Raw genomic sequence first — 12,865 nt, 5'->3', positions numbered from 1 at the left:
GTGTGCACCTGCAGAGGGGGAAGTCAGAGGGAGAGAGAATGCCCAGCAGATTCCACGCTGAGCACAGAGCCCAGTCCAGGGCTGGATCATGACCCGCCCCGAGATCATGACCTGAGCCAAAACCAAGAGTCAAATGCTCAACTTACTGAGCCACTTTTTGAGTTCGAAGCATCTTAGGGTAAATCTAACTTCCTGTATTTACTTTACTGACCTGTTTATCTGGCAAAATCAGGACTCTCAGAAAGGATCGCTGCTACGGAAAATGAAAATCAGGTATTTTGGATGCTGCAGCCACTCTCGCAAGCATTGATGTCCATCGGTGCATGGTAGCAACCCGTAAAGGTCCTTTTTCTTCCAAATGAAGCATTTGCATCCTAGTCATTAACAAGGTCTCCTAAGTTCCTAATAGGGCCAAGATATATTTTCCTCCACAAAGCTTTCAGGAGGAAAACATTAATTTGGTTCATCAAGTTGTGGTAGAATTAAATGAGGCATGAGGCATGCAAGGCACAATTGGAGGGGGGTGTCTTTATTTTCTTTTAAATTTTATTTATTTGAAAAAAAGAAAGAGAGAGAATTAACAGGGGGAGGGCAGAGGCAGAGGGACAAGCAGACTCCTCGCCGAGCAGGGAGCCCAGAGCAGGGCTCAGATCCCAGGACCCTGGGATCATGTTCTAAGTTGAAGTCAGATGCTTAACCCACTGAGACCCCCAGGCACCCTGAGGGACATCTTTAATGTATCAAAATACCTTGGGGCTTTTTTTATGTGTCACAATGTGAAACAAGCCAGCAAACTTCTCAAGGGAAAGACGAATTTTCCTGGAGACTTTATTTCCACAGCTTTCAGGTGGTTTTCATGTTGGAAAGGTAAAGAAGTTTCTTTTGGTACCTTCGACCCTGACATCTCTGTTGGGTGTGTGTCCCTGAGTTATACTAGACCTGACACGAGGACGGCAAGTACAGTCATCTGCACTCGTCACTGAGTGTGGCCGGAGGAGTTCCGTGAGCCGACGATGGTAATAGCCATCACAGGGCAGAGTCACAGTCACCGCTCATTATCAAGGACCTATCACGCAGGGCACATAACGTCTCAGAATACATTGACAGTTACTTGTTTAGAAACTAATTATGAAGACTGTGCCAGGTGTTTCAGTGCTCAGGCAGGCATGGGAATTGAGAACCGTAAATGACGTGGTGACCTCGATTATAAGCATCTACTTTGAAAGCTGCTGTTCTAGGCTCCACTGTGATGTTGTAATATGAATTTCTTTAGCTCTCATCTGGAAAATAGTATGCTTGGTATCAATTTCCAGGTACAGCAACAATCCTAAGAGTTCTGAGCAAATACAGATAGTATATAATAGTGACTCAACAAATATTTACTGCACATCTACTATGATGTCTATAGATACATACATATCACACACACACACACACAGAAAGCAGTCTAATCTTTTTTTTTTTTAAAGATTTTATTTATTCATTTGACAGAGATCACGAGTAGGCAGAGAGGCAGGCAGAGAGGGGAGGGGGAAGCAGGCTCCCCGCTGAGCAGAGAGCCCGATGTGGGACTCGATCCCAGGACCCTGGGATCATGACCTGAGCCGAATGCAGAGACTTAACACACTGAGCCACCCAGGCGCCCCAAAAGCAGTCTAATCTATAGTCAAGAGCATGATACTGGAAGTTAAACAGGACTGGGCTCAAGTGCTGGTACCACCATTTAAAAGCAGTGCGACATCAGGCAAGTCCCAGGTTCCTTATCTGTAAAACGGGAACAAAATACCTCCGGGGCAGAACTGTTGTGAAGATTAAAAACAATGCTGGTAAAGCGCTAGCCCAGACCCTGACTTAAATATTCAATAAAGGGGAGCGACTGATTGTTTTTATATGTACTTGCATATGGGTTTGAAAATAAAACTATAAATTCAGAAATCCATAAGAGGCGTGGGATTTAAAAGACGACAGCAGTTTTTAATCAAAAAGTCATTTCATTTTATGATGTATTTCTTTTTAATCCAAATTTTAAACTGGAAATACCAGCAGCTTTAAAAAGGAGAGAGCCAGATTTAAGCACAAAGGAAGGGTAAAAATTTGCACTACGAGTTGGCTGAAAGTTTGCGACCGGGTGGCTGGTGGCAGTGGCGAGGCTCAGGATTCTCTTTCTCATGGTTAGCTTCGTTCTCTGTCCTCCAAAGGCTGCAGAATTCTCAAATCCAGAGTAATGACGATCCTCTCCGGGACAAACTTAGGCCCTCCCCCTCTGCAGGAGAATCAGGGCGCCGTGACTCATAGGAGCCACCACGAAATTACTAACTGGAAATCCTTGCTGCAGCCCCACTGCAAAGGAATTGGGCTTGATTTGCCAGATGCCCCATGTGATCTGAATGTGGCCACCTGCCAAGGAGCCAGGGGCAGAGAGGGCCACTCGCTTTCCTGGCAACACAGACATTGCCTAGCTCCATCACCAAATGCAAAAGCAGCCTCGGGCAGACACGCAGCCATTTCCAATGACAGTTTGGCTTGTATGAGAGTAGTTTCAGTGCCCATGTTTGGTGCATTGCCTCTTTCAGCAGCTCACTCGTTCTTCCATGGGGAGGCTGTGATCTGAGGTTCTTGCAGTCCATGGAGCTACCGCCTTCCCCATCTGCTCCCATATCTTCCTCTGGTGACATCAGGCTGTGCCGCAGGCTTTGCCTTTGCCATCTCTTGGGCTGTTTGACTCAACTGTGCACATTCTTACGATGCCCGGAGAATGATCCTCCCCTAAGCTGAATGGAAGCCAGAAGTTAACTACAAACAAGCGCCAAAGATTGCTTCGCAGTGTGGAGGAGAACCTATTTCTCTGCAGCTGACCCAGAGGCTGGTTGCTAATCAGCCTGCAGTTGGGCTCCCAAAGGGAAGAGTTCCTCACTCACCCGGAGGAGGGAATCACCGTGCAGGTAGGTGACCGTGTTTCTGAGACTTCCAGGTCGTTAGATGAGCATGTGTGCTGCTCTGGTGGGCCCGCTGGGGCCAGGCTGAGAACTCAAGAACCGCTGAGTCAGGGGATTAGCAGATGGGGTCCTGGCAGTGCTGGGGCTCCGGGGAGCTGGTCCCGACAGGCTGCTTGCTCAGAGAGTGGTGTGGTACTGTGCAGAAAGAGGAGGAGAATGAAGATACGTCTGTGGAGTGGGCTGAGCCAAAGACCCTCGCTGGAAAGACTGCAGCTCTGGTTCTTGGATGCGAGGAAACTGACATGGTTGGTCTGGGGCACGTTGTAACTCCAAGGACTCGTTTAATAAATGGGTGCAGGTGGACTCCCAGGTGCCTGAAACCCAGCAGACTCCAAGGGCACTCACACTTTCTCTCTCTCACCCCTTGCTGCTAGTACCGTCTGACCTCCAGCCTCTGTTATATCCCTAGTCTGTGCTAAGGAGATTTCAAGTCTCTCCCTGCCCCTCTATCTTGGAGGCCAGACGCTGGTGTGTGAAGAAGAGGGAGTGAGCACAGAGCTACGGACGGACGGGAGTGGGGAATTATGAAGGGAACAAGTCCCACAGCTGGAGTTGTGGGGGAAGGGGAGGTGGGGAGTCTGGAGGAGATTCGAAGGAGCGCTCCGAGGAGCCAGAACGCCCACCCAGCTGGGAGGCAACTGAGGATCCTGTGGAAGACGGGATTGTAGAGTGCGGGAGTCGAGAACAAGCGCTGGCTAGGATCATGGTTGTGTGGGTCTTGAGCAACTGTTCTGAGCCGGGACGTGGACAGCCTGTGGATGGGTCAGCCTGGCTGGGGAATGGATGAAGCCAACGCTGAAGCCTGGGAGCCACCCCCACCGCATGAGCCTTCTCTTCCCCACTTCTCAGTGTTTCCCCAGAACTTTCGAATGGCCCCTCCCCTCCCACATCCTCTCAGCTGGGCCCTCGTGATCCCTCCCTTGGCTCATTGCAATGGTCTTACTACCAGAGTCCCTGCTTCTCATGTCTTTCCCCTTCAATCCATTCCTCACACAACTGCCAAACATCATCTTTCCAAAATGCAAGCTTGGTCACGTCTCCACGCTTAAAGGATTCCAGTGGCTTCCCACTGCCTGCAGAATAAATCTCAAACATCTTGCAGGGCAGGCGGGGCATTCAAGACCTGTCCCCACACCCCGCCATTGTGGCTTCATCTACTGTAACTTACCTGCAAGTATCCAGGGGCCTGGACGAGTCGCTCTTCCTGGAATATGACCTTGCAATTGCCTTATGACGTCCTGACGTTATCCCCTTAGCCCCGAATACCTTTTTCTTCTGTCTCATCTACCACAGCTCTCCTCATCTCTCAAGACAAAGCCATGTCCTCTAAGAAGACTTCTCCATCTCTCTCCTTCCAGATCAAGGTTAATCGTTCTGTCTCCTGGTGTGAGTGTGTGTGTGTGTGTGTGTGTGTGAGAGAGAGAGAGAGAGAGAGATAAACTATGTATTACACAAATCTTTCCCAGTTTTACCATTTGAAGTGGAGAGTTCAGTGGCATTAAGTACATTCACATCGTTCGGCGACCATCACCAGCAGTGGTCTCTGAACTTTCTTGTCCTCCCCGACTAATACTGTCCTCATTTAACATGAACTTTCCACCCCCTCCCCCAGCTCCTGGCAAGCAGAATTCTGCTTTCTATCTCCATGAATTTCACTAAACTAGGTGCCTTTTATTAGTGGAATCGTACGCCCTAGTTCTCTTCATGATTGGCTTGTTTCACTTTGCATGATGTCCTCAAGGTCCATTCGTGTGGCAGCCTGTGTCAGGCAGAACTTCCTCTTTGAGACTGAGTGACGGGCCATTGTCCGGACCTACTGCGTTTTCTTTGGAGTTCATTCACCTACGGATCCTTGGGTTGTTTCACCCAGTAATTACTGTGAGTGCTGGTGCTGTGAACAGCCACGTTACAAACATCCACTCAAGGCCCTGCTCTCGGCCCCTGGAGAATGTACCTAAGGGCAGAATTACTGGGTCATATGATCATTCTGACTCATGTCTTTCTCCCTCTGAGGACACTGTGCCTGGTAAGTGTCACCTTCAACATGGGAGCGCAGCCGTATATACATTCTCTTGCAGTGACGCTGGGAAAATTAAAGCACAACAAACACCCCACGAAGAACATTTGACTGTGCCCTGCAGTGAAATATGTTTCCCACATAGAGAAGTTGCAAACCCCTTGAAACGTGTAAGTGCTAATAACACTTGAACTCTAAAATTAGACTTTGGCAAGATGCTTCTAAGAAAACCCTTTCAAGAAATCCAGTTAGCGCATTTGTCAGTGATTACTTGGTTAGGACACGCTTGGGAGTGTAGAGACAAGAGTCCCCTGTTCCAGCCCTGCCCTCCCCTATACAGTTTATCTTTCTCTACTAGTTCTTTAGACTCTGATTCTGCCATCAGTAAAATAACAAATGTTCCTGTACACTCATCAGAAAAGACTGATCCAAATGCTCAAAACAAACACACGCACACACAGAGATCATCCGAATATCATAGTGCCTGGCACCCCAGGCGACACTGGAGCATCTTTAGCCGTCAGCAGGATCCGTATTCATCTCTCAAAGGAAGCTAAATGGAATTCTTTAAAGGGTGGAGGACACCAATACTTGATCATTCCTATTCCGATTAAAAAAAAAAAAATCTTCAGGGCACCTGAGTGGCTCAGTAGGTTAAGCCTCTGCCTTCGGCTCAGGTCATGATCCCAGGGTCCTGGGATCAAGCCCCGCATCATCATCGCGTTCTCTGCTCGGCAGGGAGCCTGCTTTCTCCTCTCTCTCTGTCTGCCTCTCTACCTACTTGTGATCTCTGAGTGTCAAATAAATAAATAAAATCTTAAAAAAAATAAAAAAAACTTTGAGTAGAAAGCACAATTCTAGGGACATTGGAGGCGTATCTGATAGGAAAGTAGCTGGCAGGATTTTAAAACGTGACAGTTGAGGAGATTGGTTTTTGTAAATAAGGAATAGGCACAGAGAAAGAAAGCCCTGAGCCAAGCTGATAAAAAAAATTCCGAAAAAATACTCTTGGTAAAAATAGATGGTAAGTCCTATGCTTTATGTGCACATCCCATCTGGGCAGTATTGGCATGAGTTTTTAGGAAGACCTGCAGGTGGAATATTCTAGCCTACTCCACATGGTTATTTCTGGCCTATAGTACCAGTGTGCCAAAGATGTCTTCATAGTCACTGTTAGGATGTTGGTGCCAAATTACGACACTTTCACTGTGTCATAAACCAGCACAGCTCCTTGCCTTCAAAGAACTGACCGACAAAGTTACTTTCTTTTTTCTTTTCTTAATTCTTAAACCTTATTTTAATTCTAATATAATTAACATACAAAGTTACATTTGTTTCAGGTGTACAATATAGTGATTAAACAACTCCATACTTCACCCCGTGCTCGTCAGGACAGGTGCACTCCTTAATCCCCATCACCTGTTCCACCCATCCCTCCAGTCCCCACGCCCTCTAGCAACCAGATTTTGTTCTCTAAAGATAAAAGTCTGTATTTTGGTTTGTCTCCCTCTCTTTTGATCTTTTGATTTTTTTAAAAAATCTTATCATTCAGTGTTCCAAGATTCACTGTTTACACACCACACCCAATACGTGCCCCCCTTATTTCCCACGACCAAGCTCACCCTTCTCCCCACCCCCTTCCCTCCAAAACCCTCAGTTTGTTTCTCAGAGAGTCTGCAGTCTCTTGTGCCTCACCTCCCCTTCTAATTTCCCCCGATTCTTTTAAGAAAGTAACTTTCAGATCTTCCAAATGACATCCCTCTCCTCCACGGTTTCAGGCCGTCTCCAGAAGGGAAGGAAGTACAAAGCAAGACTACTGATTTTCTTTTTTTCCACATAGACTGATAAACTAACATTGAGTGGGATGTTTTCTCGCTTCCTCCATTCCTCCCTCTTCACTCCCTGCAACTGAAGAAGCGGTCAGGGAAAAGAACACCTGTTTGGAACGATTACGGGATTCGGGAGATACCATCAATCCCATGTGTGTGCAAGGGAGAAAGCCCAGGGCTGCACACATAAAAGGGGGGAAAATGAGACAGCACTTCTTCTGACAACTAATACCCCTTTGGGGGCTCTTGGTTTATGGATCTGTGTATCTCTATTCTAGAGAGTTCAGAAACACCCTGGAAAATAGAAAGGAATTTAGTGTGAAATAGGGTCACGTTTCGAAGTAGTGGGGAAAAGATGAGGGCGGTCCCTGGTGTGAAGACGAGAGACTAGCCATTAGGAGGCAAATGTCCTTTCCCTGCTCTCCTTCCCTGTAAGTGGTGTCTGTCACACTGATTCTCAGACATCTGGTTAGGTAGCCACGAAGGGTGCCATTCAGGCACTTGAGGGGAATATTGTTGGCACTCAACTCTTTCCCACCACCTTGGCTAGCCCAGTCCCCAGTGCCCACCAAGTCAGCTTATTATCGAAGACCTCTCTTATATATTTGACTGGAATCTATCAAATTTTCGGCACCCCCCCCCCACACACCCACCAGCTCATCCTCCCCAGGGATGAATGTTCTAATTCCATTTCTCTTTGTTGAGAATCAGCCATGGTGGTTAAGATAGCTGCTCACCTCGTAGCTGCTTCAACATGTAAAGGACCCAGGTCACTAGAGTGCCTAAGTTGGTCATGGAGGATCGCCACTGGGGCATTCTGAGCTGGATTCCAACCACAAGGGGAGGTACACCTCACAGTAAATTCATGTTGCCTGTATCCCATCAGGAAACCCTCACTCTGTAGTAGACCTGATTTATCAGTCGGCAGCAGAGCTCCAGAAACGGTACTGTAGGCTGGGCAGGAAACAAGTCAGGGAGGTTATCCTGAGGGGTGCGTGACCTTGAGAGGGGTGCTTTACGCGACATTTCCTGGTCATGTATTACTCTGATTTGGTGACCTCACATTCTTGGCGGGTGCTTTTAGTGTCTGAGAACACATTTGGGCTGTATGAACAGCCATCGTAGAAGCAGAACTGTGGTCACTCTTTTTATTTCCAGTTGCTGTGTCTGATTCTTTGCGAGAGTGTGTTTGATGTTGGGGGGTGCCTAGGGGGTAAAATGGAAAGGGGAGTATCTTTCAGAAATCACGGAATTCGGGAGAATCAGAGTCAAGTGGCAGCTTGCACACTGACCACAAAGTCCGCCCACAGGGGCAAGGTTCTTGTCACTTCCCCCTTGCCCAGGGAGGCAATGCATTTTGGTGAGACCATCTCGTGGCAGGGAGTCCTCATCCCACTGAAGGCAGAGCTTACCTGCTCCTGGGATGCTGCCTTAGGGTGTTGCTGATTCAACTATTCTGCCACACTAACGTGTGAGAAATGACAGGATGATATCTACTTTTTAAAATTTATGGATGAAAATCCAGAAGATGATGTTATTAAATGGCCCAGATATTTTTAGATACTTACTTATTTAAGGTCCTTTTTAGTTCACAATGATGCTTTAAGATGTTGTCTCTGATAAACCATTTTCTCCATTCAAGTCCTAGAATCTAGAAACACCCAGTCTTCACTTCCTGTTTCAGTGATTGATTTTCCAATATAAGGTCAGCGATTTTTTTCCCCAATATTATTGTGTGTTTCGGGCCCCTTTTCTGTGTCAGACCATCTACTTCCAAACAGAGTCTTTGTTTTATTTTCAATGAGATGCCTCACCTGGGCTGCGTCTGTTCTGCTTAAGCGATACCAATTTCTCAGAACTTTGCTCACGGAATAGCTGCATCAAAAACACAAAAGCTGCCCCCGAGTCAAGGGTTTCTAAAATGAACTCTAGGTTCCTTGGAGCCCTGTGTTTTCTGCATGGCTTGAATGTCAGCGCACCTGGTCAGGGAGAAGGGTTTTGCTATGACTCGAGACTCCGGGCAGACACCTGATGAAGGACCTCCCTCTGCTGCGACTGACACACTGCAGCCCCTCCCCCCACCCCCATGGGGTCATTTTTGCTCTATACATGACTTTGCTTTCTGATATGATTACTTGTTTGTATGGATTCTAATGCACAGCTGCCTGGGACCAGGGATTCTACATAAACAGTCTTTTCCATTTTTAATCTCAAATGCCTTTCAAATATCTTTTTTTTTTAAAAAAAGATTTTATTTATTTATTTGACAGACACAAGTAGGCAGAGAGGCAGGCAGAGAGAAAGGAGGAAGCAGGCTCCCTGCTGAGCAGAGAGCTCTATGCAGGGCTCAATCCCAGCGAGGCTCGATCCCAGGACTCTGGGATCATGACCTGAGCCGAAGGCAGAAGCTTTAACCCACTGGGCCCCGCCTTTCAAATATCTTTGAATCTCAAGACTTAGAGTTAGAACTAGGATGCTGGTGGGGAACAAATTTGATTACCAGACCCTGTGCCGTATGTACAAGCATCCGTTCCCTCTGCAACCCAAGTTTTATTAGTAGAGGAGCTTGTGTTCCCACTTCTCCAGAATACTCCTCCCCGACTCATGCAGATCTATTCCTGGAGGGTCCCACCCGGACCCCTACAACTCCCACTATCCGAATTCCATAGGTAAACATAGCTTAGGCTATGTTTTAGCATTAATACCCAGTTCTGGTTCCAAATATGTGACAGCTCTTTACCCTTCAGATTCGTTTACATGGTGAATTGGGGAAATGATTATGTAATTTTTAAAAGTTTTATTTCCTCTTGCATAGAACAGTGCTTTACTGACAAATAGGATGTCACGTAAGAATGCTCACAGATATAAACCATTTGGATATTCCAGGCACGAAAATAAGGATTCAAATAAAATCTCCTTGAATATAAAAGGAGATATAACAATTGTTGACTACGACTGACTACACCTCTAACAACTGTTGACTATGACTGACTATCGGTCATAGAAAATTCTCCCAGCTACATGTGTTCCTCTGTGTCGTTATCTTTCTTGTTTACTCAAAAAACCTATTGAGCAGCCTCTATCTGCTCAAAATGAGCACCAAAAGATAAACTAGAGTCCTCACAACATAATAAACTCAAAGTGTATTTGAGACTAACAGATAACAAGAGTAGGAGTAGTTACTGGGAGGTAGGGAAATCAAGGAAGACAATCAGAGGTTGTGTTCTCACTTGTTTGCCACACTTACTTGGGATATACTTTCTTTTTTGGTAGATAAAAGAGAGAAAATGTTGGGCGCCTGGGTGGCGCAGTTGGTTAAGCAACTGCCTTCAGCTCAGGTCATGATCCTGGAGTTGTGGGATCGAGTCCCACATTGGGCTCCCTGCTCGGCAGGGAGTCTGCTTCTCCCTCTGACCTCTCTCATGTTCTCTCTCTCTCACTCAAATAAATAAACAATTAAAGAGAGAGAGAGAGAGAGAGAAATGCATAGTCTAGTTTATACCTTAACTTGTGGTTACCAAGTGCCTCTTGCATATTCGATGCGGCCTCAGGCCAGCATAGGACAGTTAGATCTATCTATCTAACAGATAGAAAGCTGTTAGGTGGGACAGAACTCCTTCTGCCCACCCCGGCTTAGGGTAAACTTTATCCTTTGGTGTCTGGTCCACCTTAAAACAGACTCTCCGCCAGTCACTCTAGAGAGTCAGCATGACCTATTATGATAGTTATAATGCATCTCACTAACAGCCATCAATTAGGCCCAAGATATTTATTTGTCCCACAAGAGTTTAACCTATGTTTTGAGGCCCTGCAGCAAGTGGTTGAGCAATGTAAACAATATGGAACACAGTTTAGTTTAAAATGACCAGGATGGGGATGCCTGGGTGGCTCAGTCAGTTAAACGTTGGACTCCTGATTTTGGCTCAGGCCATGATCTTGGCGTTGTGAGATGGAGCCCCGTGTGGGGCTCTGCACTGGGCATGGAGTCTGCTTAAGATTCTTTGTCTCCCTCTCCCTTTGCTCCTCCCCTACCCCCCAAAATTAGAATAAAAAGTAAGAGGACCAGGATGAAATATGGAGCAGTTATTTATCTGGGTAGAGTTGATGCAGACAGAAAATATCAGTCATCACCCACCCTCCTGCCTGCCCTGCCAACATCACCCTCACCCTCCTTGAAATGTGGCCTTCACTCTTTCATCTTTGGGAAGGATCTTCCTGCCACCATGATCTCCCTCATCGGTTTGCACTCATGCCGTTCCCTCTCCTGGAGCGGAGCTTTATAACTTTCACATGCATCTAAATCACCTGAGGATCTTGTTGAAATGCCAGGTATGACTCAGGAAGTCTGGGGTTGTGGACTGAGATTCTGGATTTCTTACAAGTTCCCAGGTGGTGTTGGCAGTCCGAGGAGAGTCATGGTCCCAGTGCTGGCCTCACTGTCAGTGGCTTCCGGACACGTGGTTTTATAGACGGCCACAACAGTAATAGTAACAACCACTGCATCAGCGAAAGAACTGAGCAACAAACCCTCTCAGGGACAAATCAGCTTGCCAACTCTTCATTGCCAATCGCTTTGTCAAGATAAGACACTGAACATAAGCGTAGGTATGACTGCCATAGCCTACAGGAAGGTTATTTCAATTCCAAAGAAATAGTAAGGCCATAGCTTCAGAAGGGGACTTCTTGAATTGAATAAACTTAACTTTGTGAAAAGCTCACAACACTCCTTTAATTTTTAAAATTTGGTCCATCTAGACTGGGAGCACTAAAGGCATATGCAGGAAAAATTGGCCTGCCTGAAGCCTGTTGTGTCTCTAAGTCTTGGGTCTAGGGTGAGCTTGTCCAAGAAGGCTTTTCTCATCCCAGATGTGAGGTTGGATGTCCCTCCATCACACCCTAGGAATCCCCGTCCATGACGCCGTCTTCACCCTCATCACTCTCCATTGTCACTGCTTGTCTTCCTGTCTGGGGTCCCCAGCAGTCCCATGTCTTTCCTCTACCTTTGTATCCCAAAGCCTCAAACATTGCAAGTACATGTAGTAGAATCAACATCTGAAATAATGGGTCAATCTAACAATATTACTGGTGAATTCGATGTCTGGAATTAGGTAGAGTTAGAGACATTTTTTTTGAAATGGTCCAAAATCATGGTGTATATGAAATTAGAGACAAAGTGTATACATTAAGAATCTTTTCATGTAGCATGTTTTTTGAGTGGGCAGTGAAACATATAGATCTTCACCTGTTCTTCATCTCGAATCTGACCAGCCCTTTCCAACACTTGCTTTGAGCTGGCCAAGTGATACTCTGCTCTGTAAACTTGCAGATACATTTTTCTGGTCTTCTAAATGAGACACCATGAGCTTTAGAGGGTTCTTGTGATTTTTGAATCTGCTATGATCCCCTGAGCTCTTGACAATGGACAGCAAACATGCATTTCTTATAACATTTAATTTCTTCCCACTTGTTAGCCTGTCATATAGGACAGACTTAGTTTGCTCTTTCAAAATAAACAGCTCACGCAGGTTACAACTCAAAGTTCATCATAAACTTGTTGAGCACAGGAATATATTGGGGATTAAGACAGACAAAATATCAACTGTTAAAATAAGAAAAGGCAAGTAAGTCACTTGTGTAAGAATTATGCTCAATAATGGACAAAATTCCTCCTTTTTCAATGATGGTGACTTTATAGCTGTGTGTATGTGAGTGTGTGAGTGTGTGTATCTGTGGACATGTACATCACTTACTAGTGACTATTCTGGGATGAGATCACAGAAGACTTACATTTTCTAGATTGTATATTTGTCTTAACATTTGAATTTATTACTATAGCAATTATTTTCCATTCTAAGCAAAAAGACAATTCAGAATTTAAATAGAAAAAAACTTTTATGAGAGTTTCATAGCTGTCCACAAGTACAGTCTTTCCTACACACAAAAGTGGGACACTAAAACACACTCAGCAGGAAGTTTCCACAACAAAGAAGAGGGATTTGGGTTGTCTTAACACTTTTAACTGG

Source organism: Mustela erminea, chromosome 14, assembly GCF_009829155.1.
Source record: "Mustela erminea isolate mMusErm1 chromosome 14, mMusErm1.Pri, whole genome shotgun sequence".
Classification (NCBI taxonomy): Eukaryota; Metazoa; Chordata; class Mammalia; order Carnivora; family Mustelidae; genus Mustela; species Mustela erminea.
Note: the sequence above shows the minus strand (reverse complement) of the source record.